General features: G+C 43.7%; 1 pseudogene; it reads right to left on the bottom strand.

The window, feature by feature from the left end:
• The window catches only part of LOC740890 (small ribosomal subunit protein eS6-like), a 66,909-nt pseudogene extending 42,761 nt beyond the window's left edge, over positions 1-24,148 (bottom strand).
• Positions 24,149-25,210: the final 1,062 nt, after the last annotated feature.

The raw sequence follows: 25,210 nt of genomic DNA, 5'->3' as shown, positions 1-25,210 counted from the left end.
TCAAGACCAGCCTGGCCAACATGGTGAAACCCCATCTCTACTAAAAATACAAAAATTAGCCAGGCGTGGTGGCACATGCCTGTAATTCCAGCTACTTGGGAGGCTGAGGCAAGAGAATCACTTAAACCCGGGGGGTGGAGGTTACAGTGAGCTGAGATTGCACCACTTCACTCCAGCCTGGGCGAAAAAGCAAAACTCCATCTCCAAAAAAAAAAAGAAAGAAAGAAAAAAGATGATGCTTTGGACCAGAGTGGTATAGAAGGAAGTGGTGAGAAGGGTTTGGATTCCGGAAATATTTTTAAAATAATATCAACAGATATTGTTGATACTTTAATGAGGGGTATGAGAGAAAGAGAGGATTTAGCGATGATGCCAAGATTTTTGGCTTGAACTATTGGAAGGGTGGAGTTAGTGGCTGGGCATGGTGCTCACACCTATAATCTCAGCACTTTGGGAGGCCAAAGCGGGGGTGAAATGCTTGAAGCCAGGAGTTCGAGACCAGCCTGGGCAACATGGCAAAACCCTGTCTCTACAAAAAAATACAAAAATTAGCTGGATGCGGTGTGGTGTGCCTATAGTCCCGGCTACTTGGGAGGCTGAGGTAGGAGGATCGCTCGAGCCTGGGAGGCAGAGGTTACAGTGAGCCAAGATTATATCACTGTACCACTGCACTCCAGCCGGGTGATAGAGTGAGACCCCATCTCAAAAAAAAGAAAAGAAAAAGAAAAAAAAGTGGAGTTACTGATAACTACAGTGGGGATTTATGTCATGTACATATCTTCCATATATGCATATATCTTTGTCACCTCTCAATAGTGCCTTCATGACCAGAATCTTTTTTTTTTTTTTTTGAGACAGAATTTTGCTCTTGTTGCCCAGACTGGAATGCAATGGCACGATCTCAGCTCACTACAACCTCCACCTGTTGGGTTCAAGCTATTCTCCTGCCTCAGCCTCCCGAGTAGCTGGGATTACAGGCATGCACCACTAAACCCAGCTAATTTTGTATTTTTAGTAGACAGGGTTTCACCATGTTGGTCAGGCTGGTCTCGAACTCCTGACCTCAGGTGATCCACCCGCCTTGGCCTCCCAAAGTGCTGGGATTATAGGCGTGAGCCACTGCGCCTGGCCCCAGAATCTTAAAAATATATTGTTCATAGCCAATATATATTTATTATTTATGTGTGACACATGATATCACTAATGTAAATATAATATTAAAGGCTTTTTTGTTTTTTGAGACGGAGTCTCACTCTTGTCACCCAGGCTGGAGTGCAACGGCACAATCTTGGCTCACTGCAACTTCCGCCTCCCAGGTTCAAGTGATTCTCCTGCCTCAGCCTTCCAAGTAGCTGGGTTTACAGGCACCCGGCTAATTTTTGTATTTTTTTGTAGAGATGGGGTTTCACCATGTTGGCCAGGCTAGTCTCAAACTCCTGGCCTCAAGTGATCTGCCCGCCTCGGCCTCTAAAAGTGCTGGGATTACAGGCATGAGCCACTGTGGTGCCTGGCCCTGAATTTTTTTTTTTTTTTTTTTTTTTTTTTTTTTTTTGAGACAGACTCTTGCTCCGTTGGCCATGCTGGAGTGCAGTGGTGTGATCTTGGCTCTCTGCAGCCTCTGCCTCCCGGGTTCCAGCGATTCTCCTGCCTCAGCCTCCTGGGTAGCTGGGATTCCAGGCACACGCCACCATGCCCGGCTAATTTTTTTTGTATTTTTAGTAGAGATGGGGTTTTATCATGTTGGCCAGGCTGGTCTTGAACTCCTGATCTCAGGTGATCCGCCTGCCTCGGCCTCCCAAAGTGATGGGATTACAGGTTTGAGCCACCGTGCCCTGCCACCCCTGAAGTATTTTTAATTGGACAGATTTTCTTAATTTTGAAGAATCAAATTCTTTAGGATCTGGAGATCCACTTCATTCTTTCTAATCTGTATGGTATATCACAGGATGTACCATATTTAACCATTATCTCGTTTGATAGACATTTAGATTGCTTCCAACATTTTTCCTACAATTAAAACATCTTTACCACATATTTTCAAGCATATGAATAAGGACTTAAATAGGAGAAATCCTTTAAAATACTTTTGTTTTGTTTTTATTAGTTGGTTTTGAGACAGGGTCTCACTCTGTCACCCAGGCGGGAGTGCAGTGGTGCAATCACGGCTCACTGCAGCCTCAACCTCCCAGGCTCAAGCATCCTCTCGCCTCAGCCTCTGAGTAGGTAGGACTAGAGGCCCTCGCCACAACACTCTGCTATTTAAAAACAATCTTTAGTAGAGATGTGGTCTCACCATATTGTCCAGGAAAGTCTTGAGCCCCTGAGCTCAAGCAATCTGCCTGCCTCCAACTTCCCAAAGTGCTGGGATTACCAGCATTAGCCACTGCGCCCGTTCTCCTGTAAAATGCTTTCTAAAAGCAGGAGGCTGAGGCAGGAGAATCACTTAAACATGGGAGGCAGAGGTTGCAATGAGCTGAGATTGCACCATTGCACTCCAACCTGGGCAACAAAAGTGAAACTCTGTCTCAAAAAATAAATAAATAGGCCAGGCATGGTGGCTCACGCCTGTAATCCCAGCACTTTGGGAGGCCAAGGCGGGTGGATCACCTGAGGTCAGGAGTTCAAGACCAGCCTGGCCAACATGGTGAAACCCCGTCTCTACTAAAAATACAAAAAATTAGCCCGGCTGGTGGCGGGTGCCTGTAATCCCAGCTACTCAGGAGGCTGAGGCAGGAGAATCGCTTGAACCAGGGAGGGAGAGGTTGTAGTGAACTGAGATCGTGCCATTGCACTCCAGCCTGGGCAACAACAGCAAAACTCCATCTCAACAAATAAATAAATAAAAATAAAAATAAAAAATAAAAGAATCAATTTGGCTGGGCACTGTGGCTTATGTCTTTAATCCCAGTACTTTGAGAGGCCGAGATGGCGCATCACCTGAGGTCAGGAGTTCGAGACCTGTCTGGCCATCATGGTGAAACCCTGACACTACAAAAAATACAAAAAAAAAAAAAAAAAAAAATTAGCCAGGCATGATGGTGGGCACCTGTAGTCCCAGCTACTTGGGAGGCTGAGGCAGGAGAATCGCTTGAACCTGGGAGGTGGAGGTTGCAGTGAGCCGAGATTGTGCCAAAGTACTCCAGCCTGGGTGACAGAGTGTGACTCTGTCTCAAACAAAACAAAACAAAAAAGTGAGGCTGGCAAGGTGGACTGAGGCCAAGTGTTATAAAGTTATAAGGCCTCAAACACTAGCCGACGGAATTTAATAAGTAGGCAGTGAAGTCCCATTGAAGATTTTGAGGAAAGCAGTGACAGAATGACATACTGAAAGCAATATGTTAGGAAAAACCATTAAGGAGAAATTTCCAAAACTTGACAAGCCACCATGATTTTTTTTTTTTTTTTCAAACAAGAGTCTTGCTGTTGCCCAAGCTAGCATGCAATGGCACAATCTCAGCTCACTGCAATCTCTGCCTCCCAGGTTTAAGTGATTCTCGTGCCTCAGCCTCCCAAATAGTTAGGATTACAGGTGTGTGCCACCACACCCAGCTAATTTTTTTTTTAAAAAAACAAAGTTTTGCTCTTCTTACCCAGGCTGAAGTACAGTGGTGGGGTCTCGGCTCACTGCAACTTCCGCCTCCTGTGTTCAAGCAATTCTCCTGCTTCAGCTTCCTGAGTAGCTGGGATTACAGGTGTGTGCCACCATGCCTGGCTAATTTTTTATATTTTTAGTACAGACAGGGTTTCACCATGTTGGCTAGGCTGCTCTCGAACTCCTCACCTCAGGTGATCCACCTGCCTTGGCCTCCCAAAGTGCTGGGATTGATTACAGGCATGAACCACAATGCCCAGCCAAAGTTTATATTTTTTAATGGAATCATATGAAAGTAATGTTCCTATCAAATGGTTCATTTATTTGTAGAGATGTTAGCCGTATTTTTTTTTTTTTTTTTTTTTTTTTTGAGATGGAGTCTCGCTCTGTCGCTCAGGCTGGAGTGTAGTGGCGCCATCTCGACTCACTGCATCCTCTGCCTCCTGGGTTCCAGCAATTCTCCTGCCTCAGCTTCCTGAGTAGCTGGGATTATAGGCAGGCGCCACCTTGCCTGGCTAATTTTTTTTTTTTTTTTAGCAGAGACTAGAAAAAATGTTTGGCCATATTGGCCAGGCTGGTCTCAAACTCCTGACCTCAGGTGATTCACCCATCTCAGCCTCCCAAAGTACTGGGATTACAGATGTCAGCCACAGCGCCCGGCCCCAGTATTTCTTTTAAATACAAAATATACATTATCCTTTTCTTTTTCGCTGCTCTAGGGGAAAATGTACATACTATCTTAAGGCAAACACAGAATATACTAAAACTAAATGCTGGCTAGTTATAAGATAGGAATTTGGCAGGACTTGTTTCACAAGACGTAGGTCACAAAGACCCTGCTTATAAAACAGGGTGCAGTAAAGAACCCAGCCAAGGGCTGGGTGTGGTGGCTCATGCCTGTAATCTCAGCACTTGAGAAGCCAAGGTGTGAGGATCGCTTGAGGCCAGGAGTTCAAGAACAGCCTGGCAACATAAAAACAAAACAAAACAAAAAACAAAACAGTTAGCCAGCTCCCTCCCAAAATCAAAATCAAGATGGCAAAGAAAGTGACCTCTGGAGGACGTGCGCAGTGGTTCACGCCTGTAATCCGAGCACTTTGGGAGGCCGAGGTGGGTGGATCACAAGGTCAGGAGTTCGAGACCAGCCTGACCAACATGGTAAAACCCCGTCTCTACTAATAATACAAAAATTAGCTGGGCCTGGTGGCGGGCACCTGTATTCCCAGCTACTCAGAAGGCTGAGGCAGAAGAATCGCTTGAACCTGAAAGGCAGAAGTTGCAAGTGAGCTGAGATCTCTCCACCGCACTCCAGCCTGGGTGACAGAGCAAGACTGTCTCAAAAACAACAACAACAACAACAAAAAAAACAGAAAGTGACCTCTGGTCATTCTCATTGCTCATTATATGCTAATTCTAATGCATTATCAGCGCCCTGAAAGACACTCCCACTGGCACCATGAAAGTTTACAAATGTTATGGCAACATCCCTAAGTTACCCTATAGAGTAGGAGATGGGGAGGACCCTCAGTTCTGGGGAACTCCCCACCCCATTCCAAGAAAACATGAATAATCCACCCCCTTTTCAGCACGTAATCAAGAAATAACCATAAGTATAGTTAGTCCAGCAGTCCATGCTTCTACTCTGTCTATGGGGTAGCCACTGTTTCATTCCTTTACTTTTTAATAAACTGGCTTTCACTTTATTCCGTCCACTTGCTCCTGAATTCTTTTTTTTTTTTTTTTTTTTTTTTTTGAGACAGAGTCTTGCTCTGTTACAGTCCAGGCTAGAGTGCAGTGGCATGAGCTCCGCTCACTGCAACCTCCACCTCCCTGGTTCAAGCAATTCCCCTACCTCAGCCTCCCAAGTAGCTGGGATTACAGGTGCATGCCACCACACCTAGTTAATTTTTTTGTATTTTTAGTAGAGATGGGGTTTCACCATGTTGGCCAGACTGTTCTCGAACTCCTGACCTGAGGCAATCCACCTGCCTCAGCCTCCCCAAGTGTTGGGATTACAGGCATTAGCCACCATGGCCTCCTTAATTCTTTTCTGCCAAAAGTCAAGAACCCTTATGGCCTCCTGGGCTGATCCCCAATTTGGAGGGTTGCCCTGTGACAGTTAGAGAACCCAGATGTCTTTATATTATAAAATTACTTTAGGTCTTTGTGCCGACAATTTGAAGACAGCTGTCAAAGGGGACTTCTAGCTCTGGGCTCCAGTACATTAAACAAGAAATATCCTGATGTACCCCCAGATCAAGCTGCATTAGAATCACTGTAGGTATTTTTACAAATATAGGTTCTGAGGCCCCACCCCATACCCACTTAATTAGAATGGGGAGAAGGGGAGTCTGTGGTTTTACCAAGCTTTGTGAATGATTTTTAAGCATTCTGCTGCATTGCTTTCTAAACTCAGGCCTGTTTCCCACACCACTGTAATCAAGAGGGAACACTGAAGTTTCCTCAGTTCCTTCCTGTTTTTTCCTGTTTCCTTCTGCAGTGACCAACACTATCAGAAATGGCATTTTGGCGGGGACAGGGAGTACAGGAATGGAAACAGGAAAGGCATAAACAAGACTCCTCCTCTGCCCCAGGACTCTCTCCTGTGGGTCACATTACCAATGAAGGCTTGTGAACTCTGATTTAGCTAAGTTAATTTTGTGCAAAAAAATAAATTTTGGCTGAGTGCGGTGGCTCACACCTGTAATCCCAGCACTTTGGGAGGCCGAGGCAGGTGGATCACGAGGTTAGTTCAAGACCAGCCTGGCCAAGATGGTGAAACCCTGTCTCTACTAAAAATACACGCAAAAAATTAGCCAGCGTGGTGGTGGGCGCCTGTAACCCCAGCTACTCGGCAGGCTGAGGCAGGAAAATTGCTTGAACCCAGGAGCTGGAGGTTTCAGTAAGCCGAGATCACGCCACTGCACTCCAGCCTGGGCCACAAAGCGGGACTCCATCTCAAAAAAAAAAAAAAAAAAAAGAATTTTGGTGAGTTGTAGTGCTTGTTAAAAACAGATTCCGGGCCGGGTGCAGTGGCTCACGCCTGTAATCCCACCACTTTGGGAGGCCGAGGTGGGTGGATCACGAGGTCAGGAGTTCAAGGCCAGCCTAACCAAGATGGTGAAACCCCATGTCTACTAAAAATACAAAAATTAGCTGGGTGTGGTGGCGGGTGCTGGTAATCCCAGCTATTCGGGAGGCTGAGGCAGATAATTGCTTGAACCCTGGAGGCGGAGGTTGCCAGTAAGCCAAGATTGCGCCATTGCACTCCAGCCTGGGCAATAGAGGGAGACTTCATCTCAAAAAAAAAAACACAGATTACAAGGTCCTTTAGTAGAGATGATGATACCTTAATCTAGATGATTCAAATGTAGGTAGCTCTCAGGACACACTTTGGAGAGCAATGACTTAAATCCAGTGAAGAAAATCTCCAAGAAACTGTGACAATATGTGGTCTCTTGAAATCTAGAGATTGGCGCTGCATGTGATGGCTCACCCCTGTAATCCTAGCATTATGGGAGGCCAAGGCGGGTGGATCACTTGAGATCAGGAGTTGAGACCAGCCTGGCCAATATGGTGAAACCCCATCTCTACCAAAAATACAAAAATTAGCCAGGTGTGATGGCGCGTGCCTGTAATCCCAGCTACTTGGGAGGCTGAGGCAGAAGAATCGCTTGAACCCAGGAGTGGGAGGTTGCAGTGAGCTGAGATCGTGCCACTGCCCCTCAGCCTGCACTGAGCTAGACTCCGTCTCAGAAAGAAATCTAGAGATTGGCTACTGAATATTGACAGCTTTATCTTCCCAACTAGCAAAACGATCCCTGCTAGAAGGAACGGATTCATTTTGGAAAGAGTATTCAGTAATCCCTGAAGCACAGAAACATTTTTTTCATTCTTGCTATGCAAACAGATTGTTGGCCTTCTTCAGTGAGGCAGGCCAGGACAAAATCTCAGCAGGCCCTTTCGACAGCATTTCTCCACAAATCAAATTAGGTCAAAGAGAAAATTCAGAGCAGTCTGAGGAAGGGGAAAAAAAAGCCCTGAAATGTGTTATAAAACTGGTGGGCAGGGGACAGGGGAACATCCCACCTACTTTGTTTGCTCTGGTAAAGGCTGGTGGCTTGTCACATGAACCCCAGGCCTTCCTGTTCTCGGCAGCTGCCTTCTGAGTCACTGTGGGCTGCAGGGGAGGGCCCCCTAACGTCAGGGAACATAACAACCATATGACTCTTAGGTGAGGCCACTGCACCAGGCCAATTCAAAAATTAAAGAGCGACTACATTGCCGATTTTCATTTATTTTAAGAACTTCTTTACTCCGTTTTTGTCTACAACTGCAAATTAGCAGAAGACAAAAAACAAACTAGTAAGTGGAATTCACATCTGGTAAGTGAGAACTGGTGCCAGTCCTATTAGTCACCAAGATCACTTAAGGGTGGAGTGCACTAGCAGGATAAAACATTAAACCAAAAGCAATACTTCCTTGTAACAGCTGGAGTTTCCTAAGAAATTAAAAAAATAAAAACCTAGAATGCCTAGCAGACAAAATACCATAGTTAGAAAAGTCAACCTTTACTTTTCTCTTTTGATTGTCGTCAACTGTTGCATAATTTTTTTTTTTTTTTTAGACAGAGTCTTGTTCTGTCGTCCCAGCTGGAGTGCAGTTCACTGCAACCTTCGCCTCCTGGGTTCAAGTGATTCTCCTGCCTCAGCCTCCCCAGTAGCTGGGACTACAGGAGTATGCCACCACGCCCGGCTAATTTTTTTTTTTTTTTTTTTTTTTGTATTTTTAGTAGAGAGGGTTTCTCCGTGTTGGCTAGGCTGGTCTCGAACTCATGAACTTGGATCATCCACCTGCCTTGGCCTCCCAAAGTGCTGTGATTACAGGCGTGAGCCACCGCACCTGGCCTGTTGCAGAATGTTACTGGGTATATTATATTATACTATGCGAATTAAGAATTCTCTATTAAACAGTTTTAAGTTGTAAGAAAGCCACCCTAAGTTTAAAACTTTCAGTCTTTTAAAACTGATGCATTCAAGAACTACTCCAAATAAGAGAAACAACACTGAGGTGTGATTCATTTGAACTTGAGTCCCAGTTCCTTAACCCAATGCCTGGATGCTAGAGATGTTCAATAAAGACTTAATGACTGCATAACCAACTTATTAGCTGTAGAACAGTTATAATAATTAACTTCCTTGAACCTTTGTTTTCTCTTCTGTGATCAGGGAAGAAACCTCTTCTGTCTACCTCAGAGAATTTTTGTAAGGATCAAATAAAATAATGTGTGTTTAAGTTTTGATTTCTTTCTTTTTTCTTTTTTTTTGAGATGGAGTTTCGCTCTTGTAATCCAGGCTGGAGTGCAATGTGGTGTGATCTCTGCTCACTGCAACCTCTGCCTCTGGGGTTCAAGCGATTCTCCTGCCTCAGTCTCCCAAGTAGCTGGGGTTACAAGTGTCCACTAACACGCCCGGCTAATTTTTGTATTTTTAGTAGAGATAGGTTTTCACCATATTGGCCATGCTGGTCTTGAACTCCTGACCTCAGGTGATACGCCTGCCTCGGCCTCCCAAAGTGCTGGGATTACATATACAACCTTTTTTTAAAAAATAATTATTTTTATTTTTATTTTTTGAGACAGAGTCTCGCTATGTCACCCAGGCTGGAATACAGTGGGGCAGTCTTGGCTCACTGCAACCTCCGCCTCCCTGGTTCAAGCGATTCTTGTGCCTCAGCCTCCCAAGTAGCTGGGATTACAGATGTACACCACCACACCAAGTAATTTTTGTCTTTTTAGTAGAGACGGGGTTTTGCTATGTTGGCCAGGCTGGTCTTGAACTCCTGGCCTCATGTGATCCACCCGCCTCTGCCTCCCAAAGTGCTGGGATTACAGGTGTGAGCCACTGCATCTGGCCAATACAACCTCTTTTTTTATTACAGCTTTGAAATTGGGGTAGGTTTACTGAAAATAGAACTGTACCAGCGAATTGCATCTGAAATATGCAAAGCTCACCTGGATATCTCAATAGCATGGCAATAACCACCCTATAACCTTTTTAAAAATAAACCTGAGTGGAAGTGATGCTGAAATCTCTCCTTAAGGTCCTCTTTCTCAATCAACTATAATTCAGCAAACATTAAACTTCAGTTACCCGGAAAAAGATTAGGTAATAAATGTGTTAATCATAGACTGGATCGTAATCAGCACCGTCACCTAAAGAATACTCACCCCTTAAGTAATCCAAAAGAAAACTAAGAAGCAAAAATCCAGGGTTTGTTTCTCTATAACCAAAATAGAAGAATGTCCATAGTCATTACCGAGCATTAACCATTTGAAGATCTCCTTCCTTTTAACCTCAGGACATTATAATATCTCTTCCTTACTGTCAGGAGACCTAGAGTTCTGTCCTGGCTCTGTGCCTATAGTCATAAGTTGATCTTATCCTTAAAAACGTAAAAATCTTTGTCTTTATTTTGGCCGAGCATGGTGATATATGACTGTAATCCCAGCACTTTGGGAGACTAAGGCAGGTGGATCATTTGAGGCCAGGAGTTGAGGACAGATCGCTTGAGACCAACCTGGCCAATGTGGTGAAACCCTGTATCTACTAAAAATACAAAAATTAGCGAAGTGTGGTGGCACACACCTGTAATCCCAGCTACTTGGGAGGCTGAGTCACAAGAATCGCTTGAACCCAGAAGTCAGAAGTTGCAATGAGCCCAGATTGCACAACTGCACTCTAGCCTGGGTGACAAGGAGTGAGACTCTGTCTCAAAAATAAAATAAATAAATAAATAAATAAATAAAATCCTTGTCTTTATTTTGAAACCAGAACAACAAAGGACACAGTGTGATCTTTGCAAAATCACAGAATCTTGAGCTGAAAGAAGCTTAAAGTTTATCTTGCTAAGTAGTTACTTTTTTAAGCACAATTTTTATTTTTATTTTTATTTTTTTTCAGAGATGGTGCTCAAGCTGGTCTCAAACTCCTGGCCTCAAATGATCCTCCTGCTGTGGCCTCCCAAAAGGCTGTGATTACAGGCATGAGCCACTATGCCCAGCTCAGAACTATTTTATTCAAACAAAAATTTAAGAAGAGGAAAGCTAAACAGCTTTGGTTGAAGAAAGGTAGGTTATTTTGTGGCTGTCTGCTGGCCTCCCAGCCCCTCTCTGCTGTCCTTCAGGGAAGCCCTAGGACTCCACAGCACAACTTGAACCACTGACTTAGTCTAACCTTCTCATTCATTTCATGGATTGTTAAAACTGAGATCCAGAGATATTTAGGGACTTTCCAAACTAATGTAAATAGCAAATTCAGGACTGTTTAGTTGTATCCATGGTCATAACGAATATTTATTGAACGATTTACTGCTGTGTTTCACTTGCATCATGTCATTCATACTTTTTCTTTTTTTTTTTTTTTTGACACAGGTTCTTGTTCTGCGGCTCAGTCTGAAGTGCAGAGGTGCGATCGTGGCTCCTGCAATCTCTGCCTCCCAGGCTCAAGCGATCCTCCCACCTCGGCCTCCCAAGTACCTGGGACTACAGGCACATGCTGTCACAGCTACTTTTTGTATTTTTTGCAGAGACAGGGTTTCGCCATATTGCCCAGGCTGGTCTCAAACTCCGAGGCTCAAGCAATCCTCCCGCCTTGGCCTCCCAAAGTGTTAGGATTACACGCGTGAGCCACTGTACAGGGCCTTTTTTTTTTTACTTTTTAGAGACAGGGTCTCACTCTGTTACCAGGCTAGAGTGCATTGGTTTGTTTGTCACTGATTTGTCACTGATTTGTTTGTTTGTTTCTGAGATGGAATCTCACTCTGTCAGCCAGGCTGGAGTGCAGTGGCACAATCTCAGCTAACTGCAACCTCTGCCTCCTGGGTTCAAGCGATTCTCCTGCCTCAGTCTCCCGAATAGCTGGATTTACAGGCGTGAGCCACCATGCCTGGCTAATTTTTGTATTTTTAGTAGAGACAGGGGTTTCACCATGTTGGCCAGGCTGGTCTCGAACTGCTGATCTCAAGTGATCTGCCCACCTCAGCCTCCCAAAATGCTAGGATTACAGGCATGAGCCACCACACCTGGCCCACAGCTCACTGTTGATATAGGAACTAGAAAGAAACTATTTAGGCCGATACTGAGGGTTCTTACCAAGTAGCTCCTAAATCATTTCTTTTCTAACAAAGAGCAGCCTGAAAAATTGAGCTGCAGACATAAATAAGCAAGCTGGAAGCTTGCATAGGTAAATGCCAACAGCTGTGCCAATAGGAAAAGGCTACCTGGGGGTGAGGCATGTTCAACATGGAGGCTCCATTTTCCCTTTTCTTTGTCAACCATGTGTACAGCAAAGAAACAGGCAACATGGCTCCGGCCAGGTAGAGGACCATCTGCATAATAAAAGATTCGGGTGGGGTAGCCAGCTTCTTTGCGTGCTATGTAAATGGCACACCTGGTCCATCCAATCTCTCGGGCACTATGTAACTCAGACACTGCCTCCACAAGCTTGTCTATAAAACCCTTTGCGTTTCACCATGAGACCAAAAGTCCCACTCAGGAGCCCCTCTCTCTGTAAGAGAGAGAGGTATTCCCTTTTCTCTTCCTTTTGCCTATTAAACCAATGCTCTTAAATTCACTTCTTATGTGTCTGCGTTCTTGATTCCCTTGGCATGAGACAAGAAACCTCTGATATTTATCCCAGACAACAACAGCACTTCTCTGTGACTTCAAACTCCTGGGCTCAAATGATCCACCCGCCTCAGCCTCCTGAGTACCTAGGACTTCATGCACCACCATGCCCTGCTAATTTTTAACCTTTTTTTTTTAGAGACTGGGTCTTGGTATGTTGCCTAGGCTAGTCTCAAACACCTGGGCTCAATTGTTTCTCCTGCCTTGGCCTCCCAAAATGCTGGAATTACAAATGTGAACCACTGTGCCCAGCCTTTTATTATCCATTCCTTAAAATAACCCTTAAACGTATAGGAACTGCTGAGATCAATTTGATAAGAAAAGTGAGAAGATAGGTAAATTGCCCAAGGTCACCCAGTCACCGTGTTGTCTTCAGTTGCTTTATCTATAAGAAGGATCTGGACAAGAAAATTTCTGAAGTGCATGCTAGTGTGCACCGCTAAAATTCTATGGCCATAATTGCAAGTCGTGAGACTGGTTCTTACGACTAAAAGTAATTGTTACCTTTAGAATCAATTATGCATTTCTGAGGCGCTTAACTATTTGAGGCTTACAGAGGGACATTTCAAGATGTTTCATTGGAAACTTGAAAAATGAGTACCAAAATCTAAAAAAAGAAAAAAGAGAGTGAAGATGCAATCGTTTCAATTAACCAGTCAGGGGAGTCTAATAACCTCTACCTGTGAGCAAGTAATACCATGAATCCATTGTTGGTTGATGCAATAAATGGTATTGCAGGGGATTAGAACAACCTACCCCACCCCAAATATGTCACTTTCAAATAAGATTATTTTGAGCTGAAGACAACTGAGAAATAGCTGATGCAGAAGAAGCTCCTGGGGCTCACACCTGTAATCCCAGCACTTTGGGAGGCTGAGGTGGGAGGATTGCTTGAGTCCAGGAGTTTGAGACCAGCCTGGGCATCACAGTGAGACTCTGTCTCTACAAAAAATAGTAAAAATTAGCCTGGCGTGGTGGTACATGCCTATAGTCCCAGCTACTGAGGAGGCTGAGGTGGGAGGATTGCTTGAGCCCAGAAGGTTGAGTGCAGTGAGCCGTGATTGTGCCCATGCACTCCAGCCTGGGCAACAGAGCAAGACCCTGTCTCCAATTAAAAAAAGAAAAACCTCTTGGGCTTCTTTCCTCTGTCTGGCTAAGAACAGGATATAAATTGTAAGGGTGTCTCCCTTCCCCTCCATGAAAAGGAGAACAACTCAATCATTCCTGACTCTTAGTCCAGACTAAGAGGACAGGGATCAGACATAGCACTGAAAGAGGAATCCACATAAAAAACTTTACTAAGATAACCTTTGGCTGGGTACTGCGGCTCAGGCCTGTAATCCCAGCACTTTGGGAGGCCAAGGTGGGTGGATCACTTGAGGGTAGGAGTTCAAGACCAACCTGGCCAACATGGTGAAATCCCATCTCTCTTTTTTTTTTTTTTTTTTTTTTTTTTGAGATAAGGTCTCACTCTGTCACCCAGGCTGGAGTGCAGTGACATGATCTCAACTCACTGCAAACTCTGCCTCCCAGGCTCAAGCAATACTCCCGCCTCAGCCTCTCTGAGTAGCTGGGACCACAGGAATGCGTCACCATGCCCAGCTAATTTTGTATTTTTGGTAGAGATGGGGTTTCTCCATGTTGCTCAGGTCGGTCTCGAACTTCTGAGCTCAAGGGATCTGCTCACCTCTGCCTCCCAAAGTGCTAGGATTACAGGGATGAGCCATTGTGCCTAGCCTGAAACCCCATCTCTACTAAAAATAAAATAAAATAAAAATACCTGGGTATGGTGGCAGGTGTCTATAATCCCAGCTATTCAGGAGGCCGAGGCAAGAGAATCACTTGAACTTGGGAGGTGGAGGTTGCAGTGGGCCGAGATGGAGCCACTGCACTCCAACCTGGGCGATGGAGTGAGACCCTGCCTCTAAAGAAATAAAATAACCTTTATCTTCCAGTGGTTTCTCCCCCACATATTTACCTCCCCACAGTTTGCTGCCCCTAAAAGCTGTAACCCCTTTCTCTTGTCACTTCTCTACAAATATATTGTTCCATGTTAAGATGCTATATAAGCCCCGGATTTTAACCACCCCTTTGAGTTACTCATTACTGAGTTTCTCTTGTGTGTATGTGTGCTGTACATGTTAAAAAAACTCTGTTTTTCTCTTTTTAATTTATCTTTTATCAGTTTGATTCCCAGGACTCCAGCTGGAGAACCTAGGAGGATAGAAGAAAAAGGTTCGTGTGTGTTTTTCCATCCCCTACAGTGATGGTGGTACATTATTTTGGTTTTGATCTCTGTGGTCAGGGAACAATTAAGTAAGTGATGACAAGAGGTAGGAAAAAAAAACTTCCTTTGCGAAGATTATTTAGCAGCAGAAGTAACAAAAAGATGAGTTGCAAAAAGTAAGTGGAGTTTAAGAACAGGCAAGTGGTAACAACAGCAGGTAATGACTGAGACAACGTGATAATGATAAATTTAGATAAATTTCTTATTATGTAAATAGATCCATTAGCAATAAGCAAAATTTTACTTTTTGATCAACTTGACTGAAAAGATAACTTTTGGCCCAGGCGCCATGGCTCACACCTGTAATCCCAGCACTTTGTGAGGCCAAGGTGGGCAGATCACCTGAGATCAGGAGTTTGAGACCAGCCTGGCCAACATAGTGAAACCCTGTCTCTACTAAAAATATAAAATTAGCTGGGCGTGGTGGCACATGCCTGTAGTCCCAGCTACTCGGGAGGCTGAGGCAGGAGAATTGCTTGAACCCGGGAGGCGGAGGTTGCAGTGAGCCGAGATTGTGCCACTGCACTCCAGCCTGTGCATCAGAGAAGACTCCGTGTCAAAATAAATAAAAAGATAACTTTTTACATGAAAAACAAAATGTATTACCCCAATAATTCTGGAGCCATTGCGATGATCTTGCAAAGAAGAGAGTAGTGTTTTTATTAAGATAACCAGTTCTTGAACTTTGACCAGTGTATTATACATAGACAAGACTTCATCTGACATCAAAGTAGTAGGACTCTTTAATCACCCTATTTTATTATTTCAAATAACATTTAAACTCAAGGATAATTCACTACTTCCCTTGGTTTGAATTTTCTGCATACAGAGTTAGATTTCTTATCTCTCTGTGTATACATGCCAACCTAAAGAATGTGGGTTTTTTTCACTCAAAGAGGAAAATGACTATGATTTTAAAAATTGGCATTATAATTCTGTTCTGCCTCAGAGTTTTTCCTCCCAGCCTTGTCCCTTCCCCCATTCACAGTGTATCCTTTGCTCCAGTAATATCCAATTTCCTATTGTTCCCCAATACATTCTGTCCTATCTCTGTAACTTGGCACATGCTGTTCCCTCTAACTTCCCTTCTTACTCTTCCCCACCCTACATACCTGGCTAACTCCTATTTACCCTTCAAGGCTCAGCTCAATTAAGTATCACTTTCTCTTGGAGATCTTTACTACTATAAAACTGTAATCAATATTTTTTCTTCTTTGTACATATATTTGCATACATTCCTGATTGTGCCCTTAGTGGAAATGATTAGAAGTGGACTTCCTGTGACGGAAATTCTCTTAAAATAGTCATGAGTGATAAAATGTTTGTAAAGTCAAGCAGTTCCTGACTTGCAAATGACAGCACAAACAAGCAGCCCCTTGTGCTTCACTATTCTTGCTCCTGGGCCCTTCTGCTGCTGATACCTGCTTCCCTTTCATAAATGCCCCAGCTATTATTTCTGGAGGAGCTTTGAAAGGTCTGGCCCAGCTCCTCTTCTTGTGCAAGAAGTCTCCGCTGTCTCTGTTGCCCTGGAGCTGTCCACCTGCCTTACCCACATCCTACCTCTCACAGCAGACAGGGGCTCCAGGCTATGGAATGTAAGATGAAAAGGAGAGAAGTTATCATTTGAGCTCGGGAGGCGGAGGTTGCAGTGAGCCAAGATAGCGCCATTGCACTCCAGCCTGGGCAACAGATGAGACTCAATTTCAAAAATAAATAAATAAATAAATAAAAAGGAGACGAGTGGTCAGATTTCAGGGACTAAACAAACATACTTTCAAGGCTTAGAAAAAGTTCTTACACGACTTATGAATTTGCTAAGTATTGGTAGGGCAGCCTAGGAACTGCAATCTCAACTCACCATTGCATTTCAACTTCCTTCAGTCTCTTTGGGAAAAGGTATTTATTCATGTATTCCTAAAAGTGACCAATATGTCTTAACTTGTTTGGGACTTTTCTGGTTTTAGCATAGAAAGCACTGAGCTGATATCGCACCACTGCACTCCAGCCTGGGTGACATAGCAAGACTCTATCTCAAAAGAACAAAACAAAACAAAAATTCCAATTTCAAATCATCTCTTTGTGACCGTATGTGACTGTATGCTTTCAGAAAAATCCAGATCACCTCTTGAATGTTTTGCTGCTTAGAAATTTCTCCTGCCAGATGCCCTAAATCATCTCTCTCAAGTTCAAAGTTCCACAGATTTCTAGGGCAGGGGCAAAATGCCACCAGTCTCTTTGCTAAAGCATAGCAAAGTGACTTTTGCTCCAGTTCCCAAAAAGTTCCTTATCTCCACCTAAGACCACCTCAGCCTGGACTTTATTGTCCATATCACTATCAGCATGTTGGTCAAAACCATTCAACAAGTTTCTAGTAAGCTCCAAACTTTCCCACATCTTCCTGTCTTCTTCTGAGCCCTCCAAGCTGTTCCAACCTCTGCTCATTACCGAGTTCCAAAGTCACTTCCACATTTTCAGGTTATCTTTATAGCAGTACCTCACTCTGTTAGTACCAATTCTCTGTATTAGTCCATTCTCATATTGCTATAAAGAACTGCCTGAGACTGGGTAATTTATGAAGGAAAGAGGTTAAGTTGACTACAGTTATGCATGGCTGGGGAGGCCTTATGAAACTTACAATCATGGTGGAAAGAGAAGGTGAAGCAAGCACCTTTCTCACAAGACGGCAGGAGAGAGTGAGCACAGGGAAAACTGCCACTTTTAAACCATCAGATCTCATGACAACTCCTTCGCTATTACGAGAACAGCATAGGGGAAACCACCCCCATGATCCAATCACCTCCCACCAGGTCCCTCCCACAACACATGGGAATTACAGTTCAAAATGAGATTTGGGTGGAGACACAAAACCAAACCGTATCAATCCCCAATCCTCTTCTCATCCTGTGTGATCTGCCCTGGACAATCTTATTAAGTTTCCATGACTTCAACTCTCATCTGAATACTGAAGATTCCCAAATGTAGCCCAGCTTTTTATTCTGACCTCTGTTCTCTATTTCCACCCTCAGCTGGAACATCTGTACTAGGATATGCATTGGTATTGTAGACATAGCTAAAACCCCATCACTAACATCATACTTAATGGTGAAAGATTGAATGCTTTTCCTCTAACATCAGAAATAAGACAAGCATGTCCACTTTGTCACTGCCATTCAACGGTGCACTGGAGGTTCCAGTGAGGGCCATTAGGCAAGAAAATAAATAAATACAAGGTCTCCAGATTGGACAATAAGAAGTAACACAATCTCTACTTGCAGGTTGTATGATCTTGTATACAGAAAATTTTCAGGAGGCTGAGGCAGGACAATTTTTTGAACCCAGGAGGCAGAAGTTGCAGTGAGCCGAGATCACGCCACTGCACTCCATCCTGGGCGACAGACGGAGACTCCATCTCAAGAAAAAAAAATTCTCTTTCATCAAAGGTGGTTTATAAATAACAGAGGAGATAAAGTCAGTCTTTCCAGCCGGGCACAGTAGCTCATGCCTGTAATCCCAGCACTTTGGGAGGCCGAGGCGGGCGGATCACGAGGTCAGGTGATCGAGAGAGAGACTGCAGGGAGCCAAGATCATGCCATTGCACTCCAGCTTAGGCGACAGAGAGAGACTCCGTCTAAAAAAAAAAATTTGCTGGGTGAGGTCTGGCGCAGTGGTTCACACCTGTAATCCCAACAGTTTGGGAGGATCACCTGAGGTCAGGAGTTCAAGACCAGCTTGGCCAACATGGTGAAAACCCATCTCTACTAAAAATACAAAAATTAGCCAGGCATGGTGGCGGGCCCCTGTAATCCCAGCTACTCAGGAGGCTGAGGCAGGAGAATCACCTGAACCCAGGAGGTGGAGGTGCGGTGAGTCAAAATTGAGCCACTGCACTCCAGCCTGGACAACAGAGCCAGATTCTGTCTCAAAAAAAAAAAAAAAGTGCTGGGTGTCGTGGCATGCAGCTGTGTAGTTTAGCTACTCAGGAAGTTAAGGTGGGAAAAGGGCTTGAGTCCAGGAAGTTGAGGCTGCAGTGAGCTATGATTGCACCATTGAAGTCCAGCCTGGGTGACAGAGTGAGACCTTGTCTCAAAAAAATAAATTAAAAACAAAAATACAGCTGCCCGTGGTGGCTCATGCCTGTAATCCCAGCACTTTGGGAGGCTGAGGTAGGCAGATCACCTGAGGTCAGGAGTTTCAGACCAGTCTGGCCAACATGGTGAAACCTCTTCTCTACTAAAAATATAAAAATTAGCAGGGTGTGGTAGCATGCACCTGTAGTCTCAGCTACTTGGGAGGTTGAGGAAGGAGAATCGCTTGAACCCTGGGAGGCAGAGGTTGCAGTGAGCCGAGATCACACCACTGCACTCTAGCCTGGGTGACAGAGCAAGACTCTGTCTCAAAATAAATAAATAAATAAAATACAAAGAAATACATTTAACAAAAGAATTGCATAATGGGTACTCTGAAAACTACAAACATTGCTGAAATAAATTTTAAAAGATCTAAATCAATGGAAAGACATCGTATGTTCATGGATTGGAAGACTTAACATTGTTAAGATGGCAGTACTCCCCAAACTGATCTACACATTTAACACCACTCCTCTCCAAATCCCAGCTGTCTTCTTTGCAGAAATCAACAAGCTGATTCTGAATAGTTTGGAAATGCAAAGGACTAAGAATCGCCAATACAATCAGGAAGAGGAAGAATAAAATTTGAGGACACATATATTCTGACTTCTTATTTATTTATGAGCCAGGGTCTCGCTCTGTCCCCCAGGCTGGAGCGCAGTGGTGCAATCACAGTTTACTGCAGCCTCAAACTACTGGGCTCAAGTGATCCTCCCACCTCAGCCTCCTAAGTAGTTGGGACTACAGACTCTTACCACCACGACTGGCTTTTTTTTTTTTTTTTTTTTTTTTTTTGAGACAGGGTCTTGTTCTGTCACCCAGACTGGAGTGCAGTGATGAGATCAGGGCTCACTGAAGCCTTGACCTTCCAGGCTCAAGCCATCCTCCTACCTCAGCCTCCCAAGTAACTGGGACTACAGGTACATGCCACTATACCCAACTAATTTTTTGTTTGTTTGTTTGTTTGAGACAGTTTCACTCTTTGGCCCAGGCTGAAGTGAAGTAGTGTGATCTCAGCTCACTGCACCTCTGCTCCCTGGGTTCAAGCGATTCTCCTGCCTCACCCTCCTGAGTAGCTGGGATTATAGGTGCTCACCACCATGCCCAGCTAATTTTTGTATTTTTAGTAGAGACAGGGTTTTGCCATATTGGCCAGGCTGGTCTCGAACTCCTGACCTCAGGTGATCCACCTGCCTCGGCCTCCCAAAGTGCTAGGATTATAGGCATGAATCACGGTACCAGGCTTCAACTAATTTTTTAAATTTTGTATATATTGGGTCTTGCTATGTGGCCAGGGCTGATCTCAAACTCCTGGGCTCAAGCTATGCTCTGACCTAGGCTTACCAAAGTGCTGGGATTACAGGGATGAGCCACCATGCCCAGCCTGCATTCTGATTTCTGAGTAAAGAAAAATAGCTCACAGCAGTCTGGGACATTGAGATGCAAAATTTATTGAGTCCAGAGAGACATGAGTATGTCAAGCTCCCCCACCCACCCAACATACACGTCCAGGGGGGCAATTGTTTAAAGGGATTTGGGGCCGGGCACGGTGGCTGACACCTGTAATCTCAACACTTTTGGAGGCAGAGGCAGGAGGACTGATTGAGCCCAGGAGTTCCAGACCAGCCTGGGCAACATAGAGAGAACCCATCTCTACAAAAAATTAAAAAAACAATTAGCTAGGTGTGGTGGTACGCACCCAGATACTTACAGGGCTGAGGTGAGAGGACTGCTTGAGCCTGGGAAGTGGAGGCTGCAGTGATCAGTGATTGCACCAGTACGGTCCACCTAAGCGAGAGTGAGACCCTATCTTAAACAAAATCAAAAGCAAAAACAAGCCAGGCATGGTAGCTCATGCCTGTAATCTCAGCACTTTGGGAGGCCAAGGCAGGTGGATCCCCTGAGTCCAGGAGTTCAAGACCAGCCTAGGTACATGGCAAAACCCTGTCTCTATAAAATAAAATAAAATAAAATAAAATAAAATAGAATTTAATTAAATTAAAAAGAAAAGTCAATGCATAGCCAATTAATAGTTTATGTTATTTTATGGGAAATTCTTGGTAAACAACTTAGGAACTACCTCTTCTTTTTTTCTTTAAAAATTCACTTGTAGGCTGGGCATGGTGGCTCACACCTGTAATCCCAGCAGTTTGGGAGGCCGAGGCGGGCAGATCACGAGGTCAGGAGATCGAGACCATCCTGGCTAACACAGTGAAACCCCGTCTCTACTAAAAATACAAAAAAATTAGCCAGGCGTGGTGGCGGATGCCTGTACTCCCAGCTACTCGGGAGGCTGAGGCAAGAGAATGGTGTGAACCCGGGACGCGGAGCTTGCAGTGAGCCAAGATCGTGCCACTGGACTCCAGCCTGGGCAACAGAGCAAGACTCCTTCTCAAAAAAAAAAAAAAAAAAAAATTCACCTGTGACTGCTGCTGATCATGGCATATATTCAAGGCAACTTAATTAAAGGTCCCAGGTTGCAGTCCTCAAACTTGACCCATATAAACTATCTTTTCAACAAATAATGCTGAAACAAGTGGATGCCACATGAAAAAAAAAAATGAAGTTGGAACCCTAGCTCACTTCACATACAAAAATTAACTCCAGGCTAGGCATAGTGGCTTTGTCCTGTAATCCTAGCACTTTGGGAGGCTGAGGTGGGAAGATTGCTTGAGCCCAGGAGTTCAAGACCAGCCTGAACAATATAGTGAGACTTCGTCCGTACTAAAAATAAAAACATTACCTGGGCATGGTGGTGTGTGTCTGTAGTTCCAGCTACTCAGGAGCCTAAGATGGAAGGATCACTTGAGTCCAGCAAGCTGATCATGCCACAGTACTCCAGCCTGGGCAACAGAGCAAGACCCTGTCACACCCACACACACACACAAATACCCTGTCTCTTACAAAATTGTAAAAATTAGCCATGTGTGGTGGCGAGCATCTGTAGTCCTAGCTATTCAGGAGGTTGAGACAGGAGGATTGCTTGAGCCTAAGAGTTTTGGAAGTTGCAGTGAGCCAACTGCCATGATTGTGCCATTGCACTGAAGCCTGGGCAGTTGAGCAAGATCCTATCTAAAAAAAACCCAAATAAATAAAATCAAAATGGACCATACACCCAAATGTAAGAGCAAAAACTATTAGAGTTTTAAAAGAAAACTTATGTGTACATATTCAGGAGCTTTCATTAGACAATGGTTTCTGGGATATGACATCAAAAGCACAAACAACAAAAGAACAAATGAATATATTTGTCAAAAGACAAAATTACAACACATTAAGTTTAAAAATCTTAATTGTTACTTATTTGTGATTCTAAACTCAGGCAATATATCATTCTATAAAACAGAATGAGTCTTCCAATGAACAAAGCAGAAGAGATTGCTTTTATAAACAGGCAGAGAAGACTTCCTTATCATGCCAGAGATAGCTTTTATAGACAGGCAGAGGGGATTTCCTTATCATGCCAGCTAAAACTGGCCTGTTTGAGGATTTGGCTATTCTCTCTCTCTCTCTCCTGATTTCTCAGAAGGTCAGATAAAGATCTTAGTTTTGACTTAGTGACATGACATGCAATTTCAGCATAAGTAACTCCATTGTGGTGGGGTCTGTTAGGCCTAGGGCAGGAACTCAGTCCAACTCAATGGCCTCCTGTAAATTTAATTCTACATATTGAACATCACCGAAATATAAAACTTTTTCCTTCCAAGGACACCATCGAGAAAATGAAAAGCCAAATCACAGAATGGGAGAAAATACATGCAAATCATATATCTAATAAGGCTGTTCTTTTTATAGTGTAGATATATACATGGTGAGGATATGGAAAAATTGGAACTCTTGTACATTGCTAGAAGAAATGTAGGATGGTACAGCCTTTGTGGAAAACTATTTGGTGGTTCCTTCAGAAGTTAAAACACAGAATTAACATATGACCCAGAAATTCTACTCCTAGGTATATATCCAAAAGAATTAAAAACAAGTACTCAAATTCTGTTTTTCGAGACAGAGTCTTGCTCTGTTGCCTAGGCTGGAGTGCAATGGTGCAATCTCAGCTCACTGCAACCTCCACCTCCTGGGTTCAAACGATTCTTCTGCCTCAGCCTCCTGAGTAGCTAAGATTACAGGCACCCGCCTCCTTGCCCAGCTAGTTTTTGTATTTTTAGTAGAGATGGGGTTTCACCATGTTGGCCAGGCTGGTCTTCAACTCCTGAGCTCAAGTGATCCACCCACCTCAGCCTCCCAAAGTGCTGAGATTACAGGCTTGAGCTACCCTGCCTGGCCAAATTCTTATACATCATTGATCATAGCAGTATCATTTATAATGGCCAAAAGGTGGAAAACACTCAAATTTCAATCAAATAATGAATGAATAAACAAAACGTGGTATAGCCATACAATGAGTTACTATCCAGGCATAAAAAGAATGAGTACTGATACATGCTACAATATGGATGAAACTTGAAAACATTACACATGTGAAAGAAGCCAGACACAAAAGGCCACATATTGTATGATTTCATTTAAATAAAATATCCAGTATAAGCAATCTATAGATATAAGAAGGAGATTAGTGATTGCCAGGGGCCGAGAAGAGGGCAATGGGAGTAACAGGGTTTTTTTTCTTTTTCTTTTTTTTTTTTTTTTGTGAGTCTGATCTTATTTATTTTTTACTCACTTAGAAGTAGAAGCTCGCAGAGAGGAAAGTCTGCGTCTCTTCACAATTTGTTCCTGGCGCTTTTCCTTAGCCTCCTTCATTCTCTTGCCAAAAGCTTAGCATATTCTGCAGCCTCTTCCTTATTTTTCTTAGTATGCTGCTTCTTCAGAGCAATACACCGCCGTTTGTGCTGCAGGACACATGGAGTAACAAGACGCTGAATCTTGGGTGCTTTGGTCCTAGGTTTCTTACCTTCTTTAAGGGCTTTCTTTAGAGAGATTGAAAAGTTTATGGATTCTGCTAGCTCTTTTGGGTCCCAGGTGATGAGGCACCATAGTATCAGTCAGTCCAGGAATATCCTTCTCTCCTTTTTTTACAATAACCAAGTTGAGAATGCTCAGATTGGCAATCACAATGCAACCATGAACTGATTTTCCCTTTCTTTCTCCAGTTCTCCTTGGTCTGTAACAGGAATGCCCCTTACTCAGTAGCAAGTGGACACGGCCGTGGGTCAAGACACCCTGCTTCATGGGGAAACCTTATTTGTCGTTCCCACCACTGATTCGGACCACATAACCCTTCCATTCTTCACCCAGTGTGTCAGCAGCAACTTTTGTGGCCGTACGTTTCTCATAAAAAGTACGAAGTTTGCATTCATCATCCACTTCAATGAGTTTCTGGCAGCCAGTGGCTGGGCAGGAGATGTTCAGCTTCATCTTGAAGCATCCTTTTTTTTGGGGGGGGATGGAGTGCAGCAGCGTGATCTCGGCTCACTACAACCTCTGCCTCCCCAGTTCAAGCGATTCTCCTACATCAGCCTCCTGAGTAGCTGGGACTACAGGTGCGTTCCACCGCGCCCGGCCAATTTTTGTATTTTTAGTAGAGGCGGGGTTTCACCGTGTTAGCCAGTATGGTCTCCATCTCCTGACCTCATGATCTGCCTGCCTCGGCCTCCCAAAGTGCTGGGATTACAGGCATAAGCCACCACGCCCAGCCAACAGGGTTTCTTTTTGGAATGATGATAATGTTCTGGATTTAGATAGTGGAGATAGGTGCACAAGTCTGTGAATAGGCTAAAAGACATTGAATTGTACAGCTTAAATTGGAGAATTATGTGTTAAGTAAATTGTATCTCAACAAGGGTTTTTAATTTCCCAAGGCTTGGGTGAAAATCAATGTGTATAACTTTCAATGTAAGAGTTGGAAAAGTATCATAAAAATGCTAACAGTGACTAGATAAGATGATGCATGTTCTGTCTTTCTAAATGTAAGACATATCTTTACAATATGAGTTCCTGCCTAAGATAAAATGGGTATTTAAATATTGTATTTAAATGTTCTAAGTGTCAGACTTCCTTTCTTTAGCTTTTCCACAGATACAGAATTTTAGCTCTGGCTCAAACTCTGCATGTAAAATGAGAATAGAAAAATGTGACTCTTAAACTACAGATATTTAATAAAGACTAATTTGCAGACATCAAGGTGAAATAAAATGATTAATTTTTTTAAGATATAAAGCTCATTGTTCAAATAAAATCCAAGTTCTAAAATCTTAGATTGTATGAAATGGATGTGAAATGGATGAAAGTGTTATGAATGGCGCTGCTTTGCTTGAGGTACTCCTTTATCTCCACTCCTCCAAACACAAACATATCAGGGCAGGCAGGTCTAAGCAGCTCCTTGGAGCACAGTTTAAAAGGTCTGAGGGACTCTAGCAGCCCAGTTGGCCCTAAATTGTGTAGTCTTTGGTAAGGTACAGAAACTCCATGGGCTCCTGACAGAAAACTCCTGTTTCCTATTTGTCAGATAAAGGCGGCCAAGCTACAACTCCTTGAAAGCCCTTTTCTACGGTCGAAGTCTACAA

The sequence above is a fragment of the Pan troglodytes genome, chromosome 11 (genome assembly GCF_028858775.2).
Source record: "Pan troglodytes isolate AG18354 chromosome 11, NHGRI_mPanTro3-v2.0_pri, whole genome shotgun sequence".
Classification (NCBI taxonomy): domain Eukaryota; kingdom Metazoa; phylum Chordata; class Mammalia; order Primates; family Hominidae; genus Pan; species Pan troglodytes.
Note: the sequence above shows the minus strand (reverse complement) of the source record. Positions and strands in the feature narration are given on the sequence as shown.